The sequence below is a fragment of the Grammomys surdaster genome, unplaced genomic scaffold (assembly GCF_004785775.1).
Source record: "Grammomys surdaster isolate TR1022 unplaced genomic scaffold, NIH_TR_1.0 98, whole genome shotgun sequence".
Lineage (NCBI taxonomy): Eukaryota > Metazoa > Chordata > Mammalia > Rodentia > Muridae > Grammomys > Grammomys surdaster.
Window position 1 is genome coordinate 8596516 of NW_021604577.1, and position 19669 is coordinate 8616184.

The 19669-nt window shown below is 33.0% G+C and overlaps 1 pseudogene; it reads left to right on the forward strand.

The window, feature by feature from the left end:
• Window positions 1-11772: 11772 nt before the first annotated feature.
• LOC114633372 overlaps window positions 11773-19669 on the forward strand; it is a 123444-nt pseudogene continuing 115547 nt past the window's right edge.

Here is a 19669-nt window from a genome sequence, read left to right on the forward strand (position 1 = left end):
ACTAAGATAGCACCAGATACAAACATCAAGAATAATACAACCTATAGTAAAGAGTTTAAGGGGAGCCGATTGGTTCGATTAGGCTGGATGACCCAGCAGGGGAATGCTAGGGCGTTGAGGTGGGAGTGGGTGGGTGGGAGAGCACCCTCATAGAGGCAGGGGAGGGGGGAGGGGATAGGGGGTTTGCAGAGTGGAAACTGTGGAAGAGGATAACATTTGATATGTAAATAAATAAAATGTCCAATAAAAAAGAAAGAAAAAAGAAAAGAGTTTATTGTTACAATATGGGGATGCTAATAGATCACTATACAGTAGTCAAAGGACAGGAAATTGACTCATGAATAAACATAGCAGGTTACAAAGTTTGAATGTTTGAGTCTCCCTTAAAGTCAATATAAAATTCACTTTGCATTTACTTTCCAAGGAATGCATATATATATATATATATATATATGTATATATATGTGTGTGTGTGTGTATGTGTGTGTATATACATATATATACACATATGTAAAATGAAATATATGTATATATATATTTCATTGTATGCATATACATACATATACAAACTTATATTAAAAACTTGCCTATATTATATAAATAATATGTATATATTGATATATTTTACATAGTTTAGGTAAAATAACATGATTTCTTGAGGATTTACCAAAGTTTCTTAGGGCTATATGTACCTTATACTTTCTCCTCCTGTACTAAACTCCCTCCTTCCTCAACAGTTCGAGCCCCTTCTATTATTTCTTTTCCTATTCCATAAAATTTTGAAATAGTAGTGTGGAAATGAAGTCTGACATGTTATGAGCATCAGCTAATACATGACATAGGCATGCATGACCAATATATTCAAATGCAAACTTTTTAATGCACATTAAAAACTTTTTTTGATTTAGCTCATTAGTAGAAAAAATGAACAAACATTATTATACCATGAGTTAATTGCAAATAGAAATTCAATTAATACCTAATTTAATTCCTGCAAATTAAGCCCAAATGCTGGAAGCAATAAACGGTAGCAGGTAGTGTTAAGGAACTCTGATTTACATATCATGTAGGTTAACAAATTAGTCACTCTTTTGTATTTGTTTACAGTTTCAGAAGTGCTATAACTGATGTTTTAAGTAAGCTGCTGATTAATTTCAGACCATATGTTGGACACCTGGAACTTAGAAGAAGGATGAGCTATATTCTTAGATATTGATACAAATTAATGAGATTTTTCAATATGGGTATTCCTTTCCACTTTGATATAGAATGATGCTTTCATGAAAGCTATATTTTTTGCTCTCATACTCTACAATATATTCCAAAATAGAAAGATCTAAGTTAGTCTCTGCTTCTATCTAGACAGCCTTTCGTACCCACAAGCCAGAAAATGATTCAGGCCACAAAAAAGGCCAAGTGATTCTCAAACATCTATCACAAATAAAACAAATGTGTTAACATATTAATTCCAGGATCAGTAAAACATGGCTAAAATAGTTTCACAAATGTAAATTTCATTTTATAGAGGCAAATATCACAACTGCTAAATTTATTTTGGACTGTAAATGCCATTAGTAATTTAAGGAGTCACAAGAAAGAATCATTTCTAGATAGGTAAGCCAGACCAAGAAAGACAGATAAGGTACGTACTCACTTATACATGGATGTTATCTGTAAGCAAAGGACAATTGACAGCCCCTGAGATACTATGTTACAAGCAGGGCCCAGGAGCACACACGAATCTCCTCTAAATAAGGAAATAGAATAAATTTCATGGATATGAATGTGGGTGGGTGGGAGTACAAATAGGAGGGGCCAGGTGTAGGAAATGGAGGAAAAGAATACTGGGAGAAATGACTGGAGTTGGGAAAAATTTCATGGGCAAGGTAGAAACTAGTTGAGACTCCAAGTAATGAGAGATACAAAGCCTGAACTGGCCATTGTCAGTTACCAGTGGAATGTAACCAGCATAAAGTGGAGGTCTGTGGACACCTACCCAGGCAAAAAACCTTCAACCTACAATTTTTCTTGACTACAATATATGGGTGATAGGTAGATAGATGATAGACAGACAGACAGGCAGTATAGTATAATGTATAATTCAGACAGACAGTATAGTATAATGTATAATTTCTGGAAATACACTGATATTTTATATATTCAAAAGTAAGTTTAACTCAATAGTATTTTGACTACATTTGTGACAATATGCAGTTTCCAGACATGAGTTATGAAAGAAGAATACAAATCTAATTGCCTTTCCTAGTTATAATTCTACAATGGATTATTTTTTATTTTGGTTTTCTTGATGAATAAGTGAAGAAAATATTTCTAATCCTGACAGTGTAAAGCTTAATGTGAACTTCCTTCCTGAACAAATATTCTAACTCTATTGACTTATATAGACTTTAATTATGGTTAACTTTGGTATGTGATATTTTTATTAATTTCCATGACCGTTAAAATAAAGTTTATAAGATAGTAAATACATTTTATTGTAATTAATACTGCATATGACTATATTTCTTTTTTAATTAATCATTTTATTCGTTTACATTTCAGATGATATCCCCCTTCCCAGTTGTCCCTCCACCAATCTTTCATCCCTTCCCCCTCTCCCTTTTCCCTTTGCCTCTCTGAGCATGCTCTTCCACCCATTCACCCACTCCTGCTTCACCCCTCTAGCAGCCTCCTACACTGGGGAATCAAACCTCCCTCCCCTCCCACTGATTTCAGATAAGGCCATCTTCTGCTACATATGTATGTGGAGTCCCAACACCCTCCATGTATACTCTTTGGTTGTTGGTTTAGTCCCTGGGTGCTCTGGGTGGTCCAGTTAGTTGATATTATTTTTCTTACGTGGTTGTAATCCCCTTTAGTACCTTCAGTCCTTCTAGTTCTTCCATTGGGGTCCCTGGGCTCAGTCCGATGGTTGGCTGTAAGTACCTGCAACTGTATTGGTCAGGTGCTGGTACAACCTCTCAGGGAACAGCCATACCAGTCTCCTGTTAGAAAATGCTTCTTGGCATCAGCAATAATGGCTGGGTTTGGTGTCTGCATATGGGATGGATCCCTAGGTGGTGCGATCTCTGGATAGCCTATTCTTCAGACTCTGTTCCATTTTATTTTTGTAATTTTTTTCATTGGGTATTTTATTTATTTACATTCCAACTATTATCCACTTTCCCAGTTTCTCCTCCACAACCCTCCTCCCCTCCCCACTCACCCTGCTTCTATGACGGTCCTCCTCCACACTCCTACCTACTCCCACCTCCCTCCTCCCACCCTATCATTCTCCTACACTGAGGCATCGAGCCTTCACAGGACCATGGGCCTCCCTCCCATTGATGCCACATTTTGTCCCTGTCACTTCTGGGTTTTAAATTTTGAGATGCATGGGTGGCCCCATCCCTCACCTAGGGGCCACACCTATCTACTGGAGGTGGTCTCTACAAATTTTATGTCCCTTTTATTGGGTATTTAGGCTAAAGTTATGGCCATTGGCTCCTGGGAGCCTCTCGCTTCACTGGAGTATTTCAATTGATTAAAATAATGACACACACACACACACACACACACACACAAGAATGGAAGAAACTATATTCTTATGTAAAAGTAACTACAAATTAGAATAGAATTAGAAGACTTTTTTGTTTGTTTTGTCTTTTGAGTAGGTAATACTGTTGGTTTTTTGAAACTTCTGTCTTATAAGATTAAGCGAGTGAATAAAAGTATAAATTCATTAGGGACCCAGGGTTATCCCATTTGAAAATGAAAATACAGCATGGAATTGAGAAACACAAAGGAAAACTTGAGCACTGGATCAGGATAGGAAACATTCCCATCTGGGGTCTAAATAAATGGTGCTTCCATTTTTCCCTGACCTATCAAGAGTAAGGACACAGGATCAATATGTTTACAACAGAACAATCCGATTCAGGAAAGAGGTATGATTTGTAAATAGTAACCATCAATAAAATAAGCCCACTTAGAGACCAATAATAGATAATTGAGCATCAATATAAATATTAATGGGATATAAATCTCATTAAATAGACAACTTCTTAGCTGTACTTATAGACGATAGAGAATCAGGAAACAAATCTCTATTTTTAAGTAGTAGATTGTCAAACAACAAATGTGGATTAAATAGTAGATTTATGAAATTATAATATTTCAAGGGTCACATTAATTTTCATAAATACAGAAAAAGATGGCTGAATAAATGAATAACAGAATATTCATGTCTTGGAAATCTTACATTTTACTTCAAACAAGCAATGACAAATGCATGGGAATCTGTTGGTCACAAAGTTAGTCAGGTCATCATGCTTTAACAATGCATTGAGCAATGACAATAATAATTGAAATGCCAGACAACCTAAACTGAGAGTTTTTATTTAATTCACAACTACTCTACTATATTCAAAAACCTCAATTTCATAAAAGAAAAGAACAGACATATTGGCTCAAGTCAAAAGTAACTAAAGAGACACAATAAGAAGAGGAAATAAGTAAAAGAGGGCACTGGAATTCTATCAATGACATCTCTTCTTGTGATAATTAATGAGAATTACATATGGACTTAATGATGTCTCTTACTCCATAGATCAGGCTTTCGTGGAAAACATAGCAATTCTCCTATCTCACCCTCCCAAGTTCTATTACTTATTTTGAGACAATTTCAAATAATTTTTAAAGATACATATTGATTACCATTAAGTAGATAGCCCAAGCAGTGCTATATAAAAAAGTATGGTTGGTGTATACGGATAAAAAGTGATTTTTCTCCTTCTGCCTCCAGTAGACTTCAACCTTCGACTTGAATGTGTCAGCCCCTTGTAGACAAGGCTATGCTCTTGCTTTTGTGCTTTGGGCAAGCTTGATATCACCAGTATTGTGGAGACCTAGAGGTGAAAGAAATTTAGAATAGGTTAGGAGGCCATTGAAGAGAATACTGGAATCACTGGCAAGAGTTGGATGGTATTTCTGTCACTTCTGAGGTTACAGCAAAAGACAAGTCTTCAATAACAAAGAACGCAGCCCAGGGGAACTAAAGGAATCATATAGTACAGCATTAGATGTCTCTTCTGCAAAGCCTGACCAACCAAGGACAGCATGATAAATTTCTGTTCTCATATTCTGATGTTTTTCACAGATGAATCAATCTCTGTTATCAAACCATTGGAGTCATCACCCATTTAGTAAATCTTGGGTTTTTGCTGCTTCTCTTCAATCATGGAGTTAAAACATCAATGGTGGGGACTTAAAATCTGTAGCTTGTCATGACATTCTGGATTCTGCACACATTCTCAACCTTACTAACTACTATGCTCTAGTGCACATGGAGATTCTCTTTTTGGTAGCTTTTTAAATGATAATTTATAAATGTTCTCTTAAAGAGGATAAAAATATATCCAAGCAAGACAATTGCCAACTTTATTCTGAGTAAGAAATAACAATAGACATAAAAGGTGCAATAGGGATAAAGAGTCTAAGTTTAAAGGAGAAGAGTTTGAAAGCTAATGAAACAGAAGGATGAAAACGGAGGAGAGAGGACATATTTATACTTCTTCCACCATGCATCCTTACCTTAAAGTTTCTAACTACAACAGATTGAAAAGGAAAGTGTAATTCTATAACTATTTTTTGTATGCAGGTGGTAGTTTAAGAGAAATATATTATTTTGAGGAATTGCTTACCCTCAGGTTGCCTTTTCCAGGCACTTACACTATTCTGAGCTAATTGTAAGGCACAATTAAAGACTCCAGATGTGACTGTGATTTAGTCTGATGAAAGAAATTGCAAGATACTGATGATCAATGCTAATGTCTTGTATGCTGCTCAAATCTTGGCACCCACATAGTGTTGTCGATCTACATTGGTTATTTTTCTTACGTTACTCAAATATGCCAATCACTTGAAATTAATATTTTCCTTCTGATAACAACAATGGAAAATTATGCCACATATATAAGTTATTTTTTTGAGCCAGGGACATAGAATATATTGCTGACACTATATGATTTACCACAGTGCAATGTAGGAACAAGACATGTGAGGATTTCTTTCTTATAATCAGTATATTGCTATTATAAAGTAGCCAAAAATAAGTGTTAAAGTGAATAGCTATTCCCACATATTAATAAAATGAACATGAAAAAATGTTCTTAATCATGGAAGCCCCTGATAAATATATTATGATTTATATTATGAGTTCTAAGTCAGTTCTAGTACTAATTTTAACTGTAGTCATGGACATCTTGCACAATCAACAAAGGAAGAGAGTTCTGAACTCTCAGTCTAATCCAGTCAGCTCTAAGCATTAATGTTTTTACTACTGACTCTCCTATACAATATTAATTTTTAATATACATTATCTACTTGCTTGAATTCTATAGTTAATTGCTGATTCTTATGAAGATAATGGTACATAGAGGTATTCCTGAAAATATGCACACATATAAGTAATGTTATAAAACATGAACAGGCCACATTTAGAAATGGATAGATTGATAGATAGAGAGATAGACAGAGAGATAAATGTTCATGCATATATGTAACAGCAATGAAATAAATAGGGCCTGAATTTTGAAAGTAAGAAATGATATATGGGAGAGTTTAGCAGGAGGATATAGGTGGGGAAATAATATAACTGAATCACAATATCACCATTAAAAATAATCAATAAAGAAAGTAAATTCTCCTTTTCCCTTTCATATCATCATTTTTACATTTTCCTAACTTCCTTAAAGAGAAGAAGTAGGAAGAGGAAGGAGAAGATTTGAAAATATTTCTATATATAATAATATGAAATATATAATCTTAGAATATGTAAAACACGAATCTCTCTATATGCTGCATGCTATATACTATATTATGTATAATATATAAGGTAGGATATATGACATAGGCTACATACTATATGCTATTTAATACATAATACATTATATATGATCTATAATATAATATATGTTATATATAACAATTACTTATATAATAATCAAATATAATTTATTCTAACATAGTATAATGTTATAATATGATATATATAATATGTAATATAGGATATAGGTTGTATGTTATATGGTATATGTTATATGGTATATAGTATATGGTATATAATATGTGGTATATGATATAATATAGGGTATATAGAAGACAAAATAGAAGATATATGATACATTATTTTACATATAATATTCATATATATTAGAGTTTATTAATATGCTTATATATGAAATATCATATGATTTATATACTTATATATTTATACATATCTTTACATATATATTTATGTATAAATTTATAAATATGTATATATAATATATCACATATCATATGCCATGTCATATGTCATATATCTTATATCTTATATGTCATATATTATATATCATGTATCATATATGATGTATCATGCATCATATATCATACCATACATAATTTATTTTTGTATCATGTATGAATCATAAATCAAACATATATCATATACCATATACTATACACTATACACCATATATGATATATCATCTCTCAAACACACACACATACAAATATATATATAAAATATTTCATGACCTCTCAGCTCCTCTGCACCATCCCTGCCTGGACGCTGCTATATTCTCTTTTGATGATTGATGATAACGGACTGAATCTCTGAACCTGCAAGCCAGCCCAAATTAAATACTGTCCTTATGAGAGTTACCTTGTTCATGGTGTCTGTTCACAACATAAAACCGTAACTAAGACTGTCAGCATGTAATGAATGAAAGAATAAGAATGAAAACACTTTATTCAGTTAACATGAATGAAAATCTTTCTAAACATTTCTTGAATAATATGTTTATGCCTTGCCTACAATGTGGCAATTATTTCAAACTTTTTCCCTAGGCAGCAAGCACTATAAACAATATTAAAAATGAGCATGGACAAGCATTTAGTGGACTCTTATAAGAAAATATGAATTCTTTAGTATATAAAGAACTGTTAAACCCCTCAAGGACCAGGAAGCCTTATAGAGGAGAAGTCAAAAATATTGTAAAACCACAGGGCATGTAGGACACAGAGGAAACAAGGCCTGGACATAATGGTGGCAATGTACTAAAGAACTCACAGAGATGTTAGTAGCATACACACGGCCTGCATAGCCTTGTGCTAGATGGATTTCCAGTACTCAGGAGAAAAGTGGATACAAGCCCCATCCTAGAACCTATTCTATCTCAAGCTCATAACTGCTAACAAAAAAATATATTTTTCTCCAACAGAATCTCCTTGAAGATACAAATTATTCTTAAGGGAAGTTTCTATGCCCAGAAGTAGATGGCCAACACAAAACACATTCAATGGTATCTTTTTTTTTATTGGTTATTTTATTTATTTAAGTTTCAAACGTTATCCCCATTTCCAGTTTCCCCTCCACAAGGCCCCCTTTTCCCCCTCCCTCTGCTTCTATGAGGGTGCTTCCTTGTCTACCCACCCACTCCTGCCTCAACAGCCTAGCACTCCCCTGTCCTGGGTCATCAAGCCTCCAAAGGACGAAGGATATCCGTCCCAGTGATGCCTCATGGCATCTTTAGATGCTCTTTGACTCATAATATTTGGCCAGGGCTTTACTTCACTTTGCTCTGCTTAGCTTTGTTTTCACCTTACAGGTCTTTTGTATATATATGTTATGGCTTCCAGTTTTGTGTTTTTATGGGATTTCTGTGTGTGTGAATGTGTCTCTGTCTACATGTGTTTCACCTGCTTTTTCCTTGGCTTTTCTTCTGTTTTCTCCCATTTTGTTTGTTTGTTTGTTTGTTTGTTTGTTTGTTTTAATATCACTTTCTTATTTTCCTTTACATAGCTGCTTGCTTTGTAAGGAGAAGTAAGAAGGGTGTGGATTCAGAAGGAAGAGGAGAGGGGGAGAATCTTGGAGAAGCTGTATGAATAGAAACCATAACCAGAATTGTATGAAAAATATTTATTTACATTAAAAGAAAATAGACAATAAAATATTGTTAGAAATGTAATTACTAAGATTAAATATCAATCCAAGGAATAAAAATGTACAATATAAGATTTGAAACATGTTTCCTATGATACATCCACATTACTTTGAGCATTCTTGAAAATTCTGGGTATGTTTTTTTTTTTAAAGAACAGCAATCAAACATTAAAAACTTAATTTAGAAAAGAACTACATGTTATTTCATCCATTGATCTATGAAACCGCCTTAAGAACTATGTGTTCACCCCCATGGCAATGGCTGCAATTATAAAATACTTTCAGATATGATGAATACATTTTATTTTACAATCTGAGAAAAGCCAGTGAAATATATTAAGCAGTGGAAACACGGATGCTTTTTGTCTGTACAGAATGTTCTGAGAACTATTTAAAATAAGGACTCAGAAAATGATAATCAGGACACATTGCAGTTCTGAAGGTAAGGAATCAAGTGCTAATAATACATAGGCACAAACCAGACATTTTGATAGGCAGGGTCTTATATAAATGACAAGTATAACCACATATATTGTCTCCAACCTTCCTATTGAATCTCACCTTGCTTATTGAAGATCAGCACTAGTTTAATAAAGCTTAAAGGACTGTGCAAGTAACAGGCATGGTTCTCAGAGGAACTGAAGCTTCACTTACATGTTTACGATACTCCTTAGTCATCTAAGCACTAAAACCAAGCGACAAGAAAAGGCAGCATTGGTGAGAACTCCTGGTGCCTTTAACACCCAAGTTGACAGTATCAAGGAACATCCAACCATAAAAAAATATCTTCACTATTCCAGGGATTATAACTAATAGACAGTCATGGGACCAGCTGACAAGGACATGAAAGAAAAGAAAACACTGACTGAACTCTAATAGCAAACAAAAGGATTCTAGAAAATAAACTCATTGCTATTCGATTAGTAAGTTCAAGGTTATGCCATGAGTGTTAGTGACCTCAAGAGATAATGGCAGAGAAACAGACTGATACAATAACAGAGATGAGGACATGTGCCATCAACTTTGGGATTGGTTGATGGATACAAGCTGGAAGGTCATTAAAAATAATATCAGTAAAGCCCTTAAGGAGAATGTCAGTGGGGGCACATTATAAAATTAGGGCATTTTTATTTGTAAGGAGAGATGAGTTCTTTTTGTACATTTTTTTCAATATTGTTTCCAAAATAAATCATCTGCTAAGATTATAGATTTAATAATATTATTGAACATTATTGCTCTTAAACAGGAAATACCATTTTAGAATAAATATATATTTCATTTGAGTGTAAAATTCTATCCATTTGCCTAGCAAGCTAAAATTATTTTATTTTGATTTCTTTACCTTTAAGAAAAAAATATTTTATTTTTGAGATTATAATATTATCACAATATTTCTCCTTTTCCAAACCTTCCTGATATCCATCCCTGCTCACTTTTCAAACTCGTGGTTTCCTTTTCCATTGTTATTTCCATGTTATTGCATATATATATGTAAATATCTACATATAAATTCCTAATTATAATATACTCAGTCCATTTAAAGCTTCTGGTATTACAGCTTTAATTTCAATGCAGAAAATTAATCCTACATTGACTCCAGGCTGCTATGCAGGTCCTCTGTCATTTGTCCATTTGGAAAAGAGGACATAGTGCTACATGAAACAGTACATGAAGAGTAATGAGGTCAACACCCTACAGATAAATCACAGTCCAGACTGGTAATTTGAGAGGAAATTTACATCGTCCTTCTTTATATTGTTTTATTCTATTAAGAAATCAATCGTGCTTCTTTGTGGACTTCTTTGTAGAACAAGCCCTTGATTTTTGGCCACTAATTTAACTGACATTTAAATGCTTTTCTAATAATCATCAAGCCAAAACATTACAACTGAACAGCACTGTTCAGTCTATTTAGAATGCACTTATATCCCTTCTAGTGAAAATACTTTTTATACAACATACTCTCATCAGTTTCCCTTCCCTGATCTCCTTCCATATCTTCCCCAAGTTTCCACCCTTGCAACTGAAAACCTTTTTAATTTCTCTATTTAAAAAACAGGCCAAAAATATAAATAAATAAACAAACAAAAACAAAAATAAAACTACTAGAAAAAGAAAACAGAGGAAAAAAAGCATAAAAAACCCTTACTCGCATCCACATAACGCTCATAAAAACACAAAGTAAGAAACCATAATATACAAGTAAAAAAAACTGGTAAAGTTAAAAAGTAAACAGACAAAGCAGTATGAGACCTGCCTACAAAAATAACACTGAGTTCCATTTTTGTTGGCCATCTGTAATATTCAGTCTTTAAAAGAAGTTTGTGTAAGCTCAGTTGCTTAAAGAACAAGTTGCATTTGAAAGTCCCCAGGTTTCTGTGATTTGTAGTGCCTTTCCACTACCATCTCTTTCTCTCAGCACTTAAGGTCCATGGAGATTTTCTTCATAGGTACTACACAGAAGTTAAGATTTAGCCTGATTTATAAATAATTCAGCTTGATAATTTGGAAAAACATAGTAGCGGACATCAGCAATACTAATGTACTTCACAGGGAAACTGTAATGCCAAGTTCTTAGAGAAAAACTTCCCTGGCAATAGCCAGTCTTGTCATTTTTGCTTAGAAAGACAAATAACAGCAATTCTGATTCTACATTGATTCTTACACAGTGGGTAAGTGCTGGAATTGAGACTCACAACACAGAGGGAGTGTTATTATAAAATTCTTGATTATGCGTAGGAATGTGGTCTACAGACCCATATTTATATTAAGTATGCCTGTGCTTTATGGCGATACTTGAAGAATGGAAACGAAGAGATGACTCTCAAATAGGGACCAAAATGACAGGCTCTCGAAGGTCAGTGTCTCTCTCAGCCACGATTTGCTTGGTCGTGGACAAAAGCATGGGAGTTACACATAAGCTGAAAAACAAAGACAAAGTGATTAGTGCTCACTGAAATAGAAAGTGCTTTGGAGTTTATGGTTTCTCTAAGGGTATAACTTTTCGGAAAGGGGAAGAAAATCATCCATAAACTGACTGAATGTTTAAGTGGAATAACACTATACCAAAAGAGTTCTTTGGCTTGTAAATTTTCATTCTTAGTCTCCATTTATTTCCAAAGTTATTAACAAAAGGAATTTTTACCCAAAGCCTTGAAAAGCAGATTATGTTGTGTGTTTGTAATATAGTAAAAAAAAAAACCAAAATCACCTTATGATAGAAAATTCGGCCTCCTTTTGACTTTGTTTTATTTGCATAACTAAGACTTATTATTTGTGCTATATAATTATATGGATTTTGACAAAATGGAATGTGTCTAGCATTACAAATTTATAAAAACTTTTCACCATACAATGAAACCAGTGTTCTTTAAAAACCAAATGCCTTTCTTGCTTTTTTTTATTGGATATTTTATTTATATCAGATATCATCCCCTTTCCCCATTTCCCCTCCCTAGAAACCCCCTATCTCACCACCTCCTCCTTTTTGCTCTTATACCGTTTTAGGTACATGCAAGTATTAAGGTCAGTTCTAGGTTGAGGAACTAGCAGTACAATAGATGCGAATAGTGAAAGAACAAGCAAGGCAATAGACAAAGTTCCCTGAATACTCCTGTGATCACTGTTTCTAAGGGCTTATCAGGATCACCAAACTATCTGAGCCTACTTCCCAAATGCCTTTCAACAATGATATGTCTTCAGTCTCTATAGTTCCACTTCTAGGATAATATCTGAATAGAATAATGCAGCATGCACCATTTTTTAACAATGTATGATTATAGTGATCTAATTAATCTGGAGACAAATATCCAAAATGCTAACTTTATATTCGTTCACTTCTCAGGAAGCATCTTATTACTTAGGATTTTGATATTCAAAAACAAAACTTACCAGCACATTCACATGCAAGTTTTTTAAATCAGTTGAGCAGAAACTCTAAGTATACATCATTTGTTCCACACAGAAAATGTATGATTTACTTTCTAATAGATTGTCAAGTGATACTCTTAAGTAATGTTATCAGCTTTTCCATTCTTACTGGAAGGCATTAAGAGTTTCTTTGACTTTACAGACTTACAAGTAAATAGTATTTTTAATTCAATTGATTTAGATATTCTGAAGTATGTGTAGTAATATCTTGTTTAAATCTGTGACAATCATCATCTAAAGGGTAGTCATGTGTTTAACTGCCCTCTGTCCATCTTCTCTGATACAGATAAATATAGATAGATATTCAGATCTCTCATTCTATTTTAATTTGTGCTATGACACTTTAGACATATAAATATTCTGTACATTTACAACACATTTTCTCCTCAATATTTTGCTAGTATTTCTTAGTTTATGATATGACTTTTATTCTCTTAGTCCTTTGCAGAAGTAAAATATTACTGAAGAATTGTTTAACAAGACTTCATTAGATTCAAATGGTTATTGTATCTGATACTTCACCAACAATACACATCTACAAATATTTTTCTAATTATATTCTTCAAAAGTTTTAGCTTCACATTTTACTTTTTATCTGGGATCATTATAATTCTATATTTTCTATTGATATAATTTTTATTTCTATTTTACTCTGACATTCAACTGAGAAATTTTCTACTTACCTGTCTTACAGTTATTGTCTTCCTGCACTTTTTTCTCACCCACAAAAACACCAAGGCTCAACAAGTGCAAGCAGGGCTCAGTTCAGATGTCACAGAGGTTCAGAATTACTTTATAGATTTTTTATGTAGTTTTTTATATAGTAAAAGTAAAATTATACACAATATGACAATGGCTTTTAATATTTTAATCTTTAATTGTTTTATGTATGCATCTTCATTTTTCTGCATATTTTGTTGGCTAATATTTTATTAACTATCCTAGAGGACTTTCCTCAGATACTTATGGTCAATCATAAGCTTTCCATGTTACTACATAATCTAATTATGTTTCTCTTTATATTTGAGTATGATTTTGTCTAGTTATTAAATTACAGATAAGACAATACATTTCTAAATATGGTGATAAACAAATTTCAAATATACTTTGTTACTTAGAAGAAATTAGTAGGCTAGCCTGCTTCTGTTTATAACCAAAATTGTAATAAATTTGATGTTCTAAAAAAATCTTAAAAATATTTTTTCACCCTAAACTTCTAAATGTAAAATAAAACTGTTCCTATATGTGCCTTTTAAAACAAGTTTAATTGTTTTCATTTTTTATATATGAGCTTACAAGTATGTCTATTGCCTACATGTATGTTTGTGTAACACCTCTGCACAGTGCCCATTGGAGCAAAGAAAATTTCATAGGAGCCCTCATAACTGAAGCTACAGAGGTTAAACCTCATATGGGCTCTGGAAATTGAAAGTGTGTCCCCTGAGAAAATGCCCCCTGTTCATATCCATTGACCTGTCTCTCAGAATACTATCTATTATCTATTTTTAATTAACTCAGTGCTAAGGAAAGACTTTTCAGTGGAAAAAATATGTGTTTTTTTATTGAATAATATTTTTTCTTTTTTTCATCTTCCTATGTCATCAAGAAGATATAAATATATATAAGAAGGAGATGTCAAAAGTATTTTTCCAACTATCATTTATTTTATGGTAATCTCGTAAATAATGTCATTTTATACTTGTTCATATTTGCATGATGTTTTACTGACATTTCTTCTTCCATCTAAATGACTAGAGAGTTGGTCTGCTGTCTACATTAATGCATATTATGCCTCTTGTCTAATTTGCTCATCCTTGACTTAGCATATCTATGCTATTTAGAACCTTATGCAAGGGGTTTATATTTACAACTTTAAATTCAAAAAGCACCCTCAGGCCTTAAATTTCTAAAGCTCATAAATTCATCTCTTCTGCATACTGTCACATGTGTTATATTCATTGTACTTAAAATACATGTACTTGCAGACTTTAACATTAATTTAATTTTGTTTTGAGAATGTTATATCTAAACGAGTACTGCATTTGTATAACTCTCAATTCTGCCATACCTCCAACTCCTCCATGGTTCCTCCTTCCCATGCCAAATCCATGACTTCTTTTTGTCTTCTTATTGTCACACATGTGTTTATATCTATGTATATATATGCTTATATGTGTGTGTACAAATATATATACATATATACATACATACATGCAGGATAGGCCATTTAGTATTGTTAATATGTAAATGATTTCAAGACTGACCAATTGTTGGGTTTAGGCAACCAATGTAGGAGTGTTCTCCAGGAAGAAACTGATTCTCCCTCTCAGATTTCTTAATTGATTATTACACATGTATATGATATGTGTGATGGTATACATGCACATGCCACAGCCCAAGTATGGCACTCAGAGGCCAACTTTGGGGAGGTTTTTTTTTTTTTTCCTTTTATCAGTGATTCCGGGATCCAAGTCAGGTGTCAGTGGTGCTCAGTTGATAAAACACTGGAAATCTCACCAGCTTGATTTGTAGACATTATTATGTGAGTGAGGAAAAAATGACCTTGCTAAGTTTTTGTACTTAATGTAATTGTATTATTCACTAACAACAAGAAAATTCTATCATTTTTAATTCTCTGGAGCAGTTTTGAGCCATGTACAAAAAACCAAAATACAGAAATTCTCACCAAAAGAAATCAATACAAAGAACACTTTGGCATGTTTTAGAAGACTTTTCTTGTTAAACATACACTCCTGGAAATATTAAGCGAGATAATCAATATTACTTCATGGATAAAAACTGAAGATTTATGTCATTTAAAAAAACTGCAATGATCGTTCCCTAAACAATGAAAAGTTAGATTCATTTTTTTCTTAATGTGTCAATAGAAGCCTTGAGATGAATCCATTATTATACAGATGATAATTATTAAAGGGAAAAGGTCAGGATATCAAAAATAAGTAACATGATATGGCAATACTTACAGACATCTAAAAGAAAGAAACACACTTTGGAACTATTTACCAAAAAGGAAGCTCTAAACAAGCTTAACATATATTTTACGGAGAAGTTTATTGGCTATGACTCCAGAGCTAATATCTATTTTCTCCATAAAATAGTGTAACTCTCACTTCTGAAGTGCAAGTCTGTCAGAACCACAGGGAAAATGATTACATCACCATGAAGTCTCAGTCTAAAGCATATAATTCTCCTTGTGATGTTCCTCTTTCAGGAATTTTCAAATTCTCCTCCCTGTGTAGGTCCATGTTCTGCTCCATATATTCTATGACACTGCCTCTACTTTCACTTAGAGTTAAGTGTTTATAGACTTATCATATCTGTAAATGTATTAACATATTTATGCATTAGTTTTGTTTTTAGCAACTTCAATATATGGAATTTTTTTACAATTCATAAAAAACTAATTGCTGGTTTTATCTGGGGGTCCTTGATCCACTTGGACTTGAGCTTTGTACAAGAAAATAAGAATTGATCAATTTCCATTCTTCTACATGCTGACCACCACTAAAAACAGCAACATTTGTTGAATATACTGTCTTTTTTTCCACTGAATGGTTTTGACTTCTTTGTCAAAGATCAAGTGATCATAGGTGTGTAGGTATATTTCTGGATCTTCAATTCTATTCCACTGATCTACCTGCCTGTCTCTGTGCCAATACCATGAGGTTTTTATCACTATTGCTCTGTAGTACAGCTTAGTGCCAAGAATCATGATTTCTCCCAGAAGTTCTCTTATTGTTCAGTATAGTTTTCTCTATCCTGGGATTTTATTATACCAGATGAATTTGAAAACTGCTCTTTCTATCTCTGTGAAGAACTGAGTTGGAATTTTGATGAGGATTGCATTGAATCTATAGATTGCTTTTACTAAGATGACCATTTTAACTATGTTAATCTTGCCAATCCATAAATATCTTCTGAGGTCTTTTTCAATTTCTTTCCTTAGCTACTTGAAGTTCTTGACATACATATCTTTCACCTTTTGGTTAGAGTCACACAAATGTTTTTATAATAATATAAAAAATAATTGTAACTACTGTGGAGGATGTTATTTCCCTTATTTTTTTTACCATTTCTCTTTTTTATTGGTCTTTTTTTTAGTTACTTACACTTCAAATGTTGTCCCCTTCCTGGTTTCCCCTCTGCAACCTCCCCATCACATTCTCCTTCTTCTTTGCCTCTATGGGAGTGTCCTCTCATTCCAGGCTCACTGCTTTAGCATCCCCTTACACTGGAATATGAAGGATATCTCAGGAATGGTGGACAACCTCATAGAAGCAAAGGGTGTTTGATAAGTTGTTTGCAGAGGGGAAACCAGAAAGGAGGACAACATTTGAAATATATATAAATAAAATAAGCAATTATAAAAAACTTAATTGCTTTATGTAAGTTCACTGTGGCTCTCAGCCACCAATGAATAATATCTCCTAAATTTATATACCATAGTCAGGTTCAATCAGATACAGAAATAAATAATATGTACGCCTACACATTTGGTAAAATCACAACCCTTGAAACAGAGGCATTTGGAGTTATGTGCCTTTAGAATTACGTATGTCACTGACATGAATGATTTGTTTTGCAAAACAGTATTGATCTCCATTTTCTGTTTTCAATGCAAGTTGTGACTTCAAAATACTGGCCTTGAAAATTACAATTACATAAATGAGTATGTCTGACTTACTCTATTCTCCTCTAAATCTTCAGCACTTTCACTAAGACAGTTCCGTGGATACCTGAGTCACACCACACTTTGATAATAATTCAAATTGAATGTCTTTTTAAGAACTTGAGGTAAGAGAGAGAATAGAACAAGTTGAGCCAGATGCAGTTTATTATTTTAATAGCATTGTTATCTTTGTATACTGGAACTATTTGATATACCGGATAGACTTAGGCATCAATTAAGCAACATATCCCCAAATCATATATCTGAGACATACAACTCTATAAACTTAGAGCTTTCAGGAATAGTTGTTATTTATACAGGGTTGTAAGTAGCACAACATTGAGAAGTAAATGAATGAGCCCATATATCTTAACAAGAAATATTCTCTAAAACAAGTTTAATACTTCACAAGAATATTTATATAACATTAAATACAGCTTTCTGCACTGTAAACATAAATGTTTTTCTCTGGCTTAACAGGTATATATTCTAATCACCAGACAATTTACAATTTTTTTAATTACTTCAAAAAAACTTTATACTTCCTGTGTATCTTGTTCTTTTCCTGTGTGTTTGAATATTTTAAGCAACTACAGATTTTTCTATATCTATAGATGTCCCTGTTATTGGCACTAGATAATAAAAGAATAATATACATGTATATTCTTGTATACATATAGCATGTATGTTTAACATAGATGTTATCTATGTTAAATCTATGTTAAAATACATTTGTTAGTCATGATTTGTTTTATGTATCAAACTGAGGTACAGGTTTAAATTACAGTTAGCATAGTATAAGTGTCTACAAATCTACACTGTAATCATTGCATTTTGTATTTTAAAATGTTCTAATTTGTATAAAATTTTGTTCTATAGTGCACTTTGGGATAAAGCAAAAACCGAAGAACAAAACCATTCACTCAACAAACACAAAACTAGATGTCAGCACATAAATGTATAATCTTCCTAATCCTATATGCCTAGACACCAGTGTAAAAATTGAATCAGTAGCACCAGGATACTATGTATCCTCTGGATACTAACAACACTATCACAGTGAGCTCTGAATATTACAACAGAGATGAACTGAAAGAAAAAGACTTTATCTATTTTAGATATTAGTCCTCTATCTGATGTAGGGTTGGTAAAGATATTTTCCCAATCTGTGGGTTACCATTTTTGTCCTGTTGACAGTGTCTTTTGCCTTAGAGAAGCTTTTCAATTTATAAGGTCCCATTTGTCAATTATTGATCTTAGAGTATGAGCCATTGGTGTTCTGTTCAGGAAATGTTCCCCTGTGCCTATATATTTGAGGCTCTTCCTCACTTTCTCTTCTATTAGATTCAGCATATCTGAAATGTTCCACATCCTTAGTCATCAGGGAAATGCAAATCAAAATGACCCTGAGATTCTACCTCACACCAGCCAGAATGGCTATGATCAAAAACTCAAGTGATAGCAGATGCTGGAGAGGATAGGGAGAAAAAGGAACACTCTTCCATTGTTGATGGGATCGCAAGCTGGTACAACCACTTTGAAAATTGTTCCAGCAGTTCCTTAGAAAATTAGACATACCTGAGCTATACCACTCCTGGGCATATACTCAAAAGATGTTCCAGTATGCAACAAGGACACATGCTCCTATTATGTCTTTTACAGATAAAAATGCTTTGATTTTTTCCATTCTAAGATATATTCCCTTGATGTTTTCAGTTGTATTATTGCTCTAGCAATAACACAATAATGTAATCAGGTGTCACTAGGAAAAAATAAATGTTTATATTAAACACCATATAATCTGATAATAAAAGTATATGATAAAGTTATATTGTAATAATTCTTGACTTTAAAATTATTATTGTTTTGTGAATTCCATGTTTAGAAACCATTTGAATTTGAATTTATTTATTGTTAATGATAAAGTTTTATTACAATCTAGAGTAAATTGTAGGATATTAATTTTGTTATATTTCAAATCATATAAAAAGTAAATTAAACTCTGGGTATGTTAAAAAGGACCTTAAAAGGTTTAAAAGAAAGCTTAATGCACACACACTGTG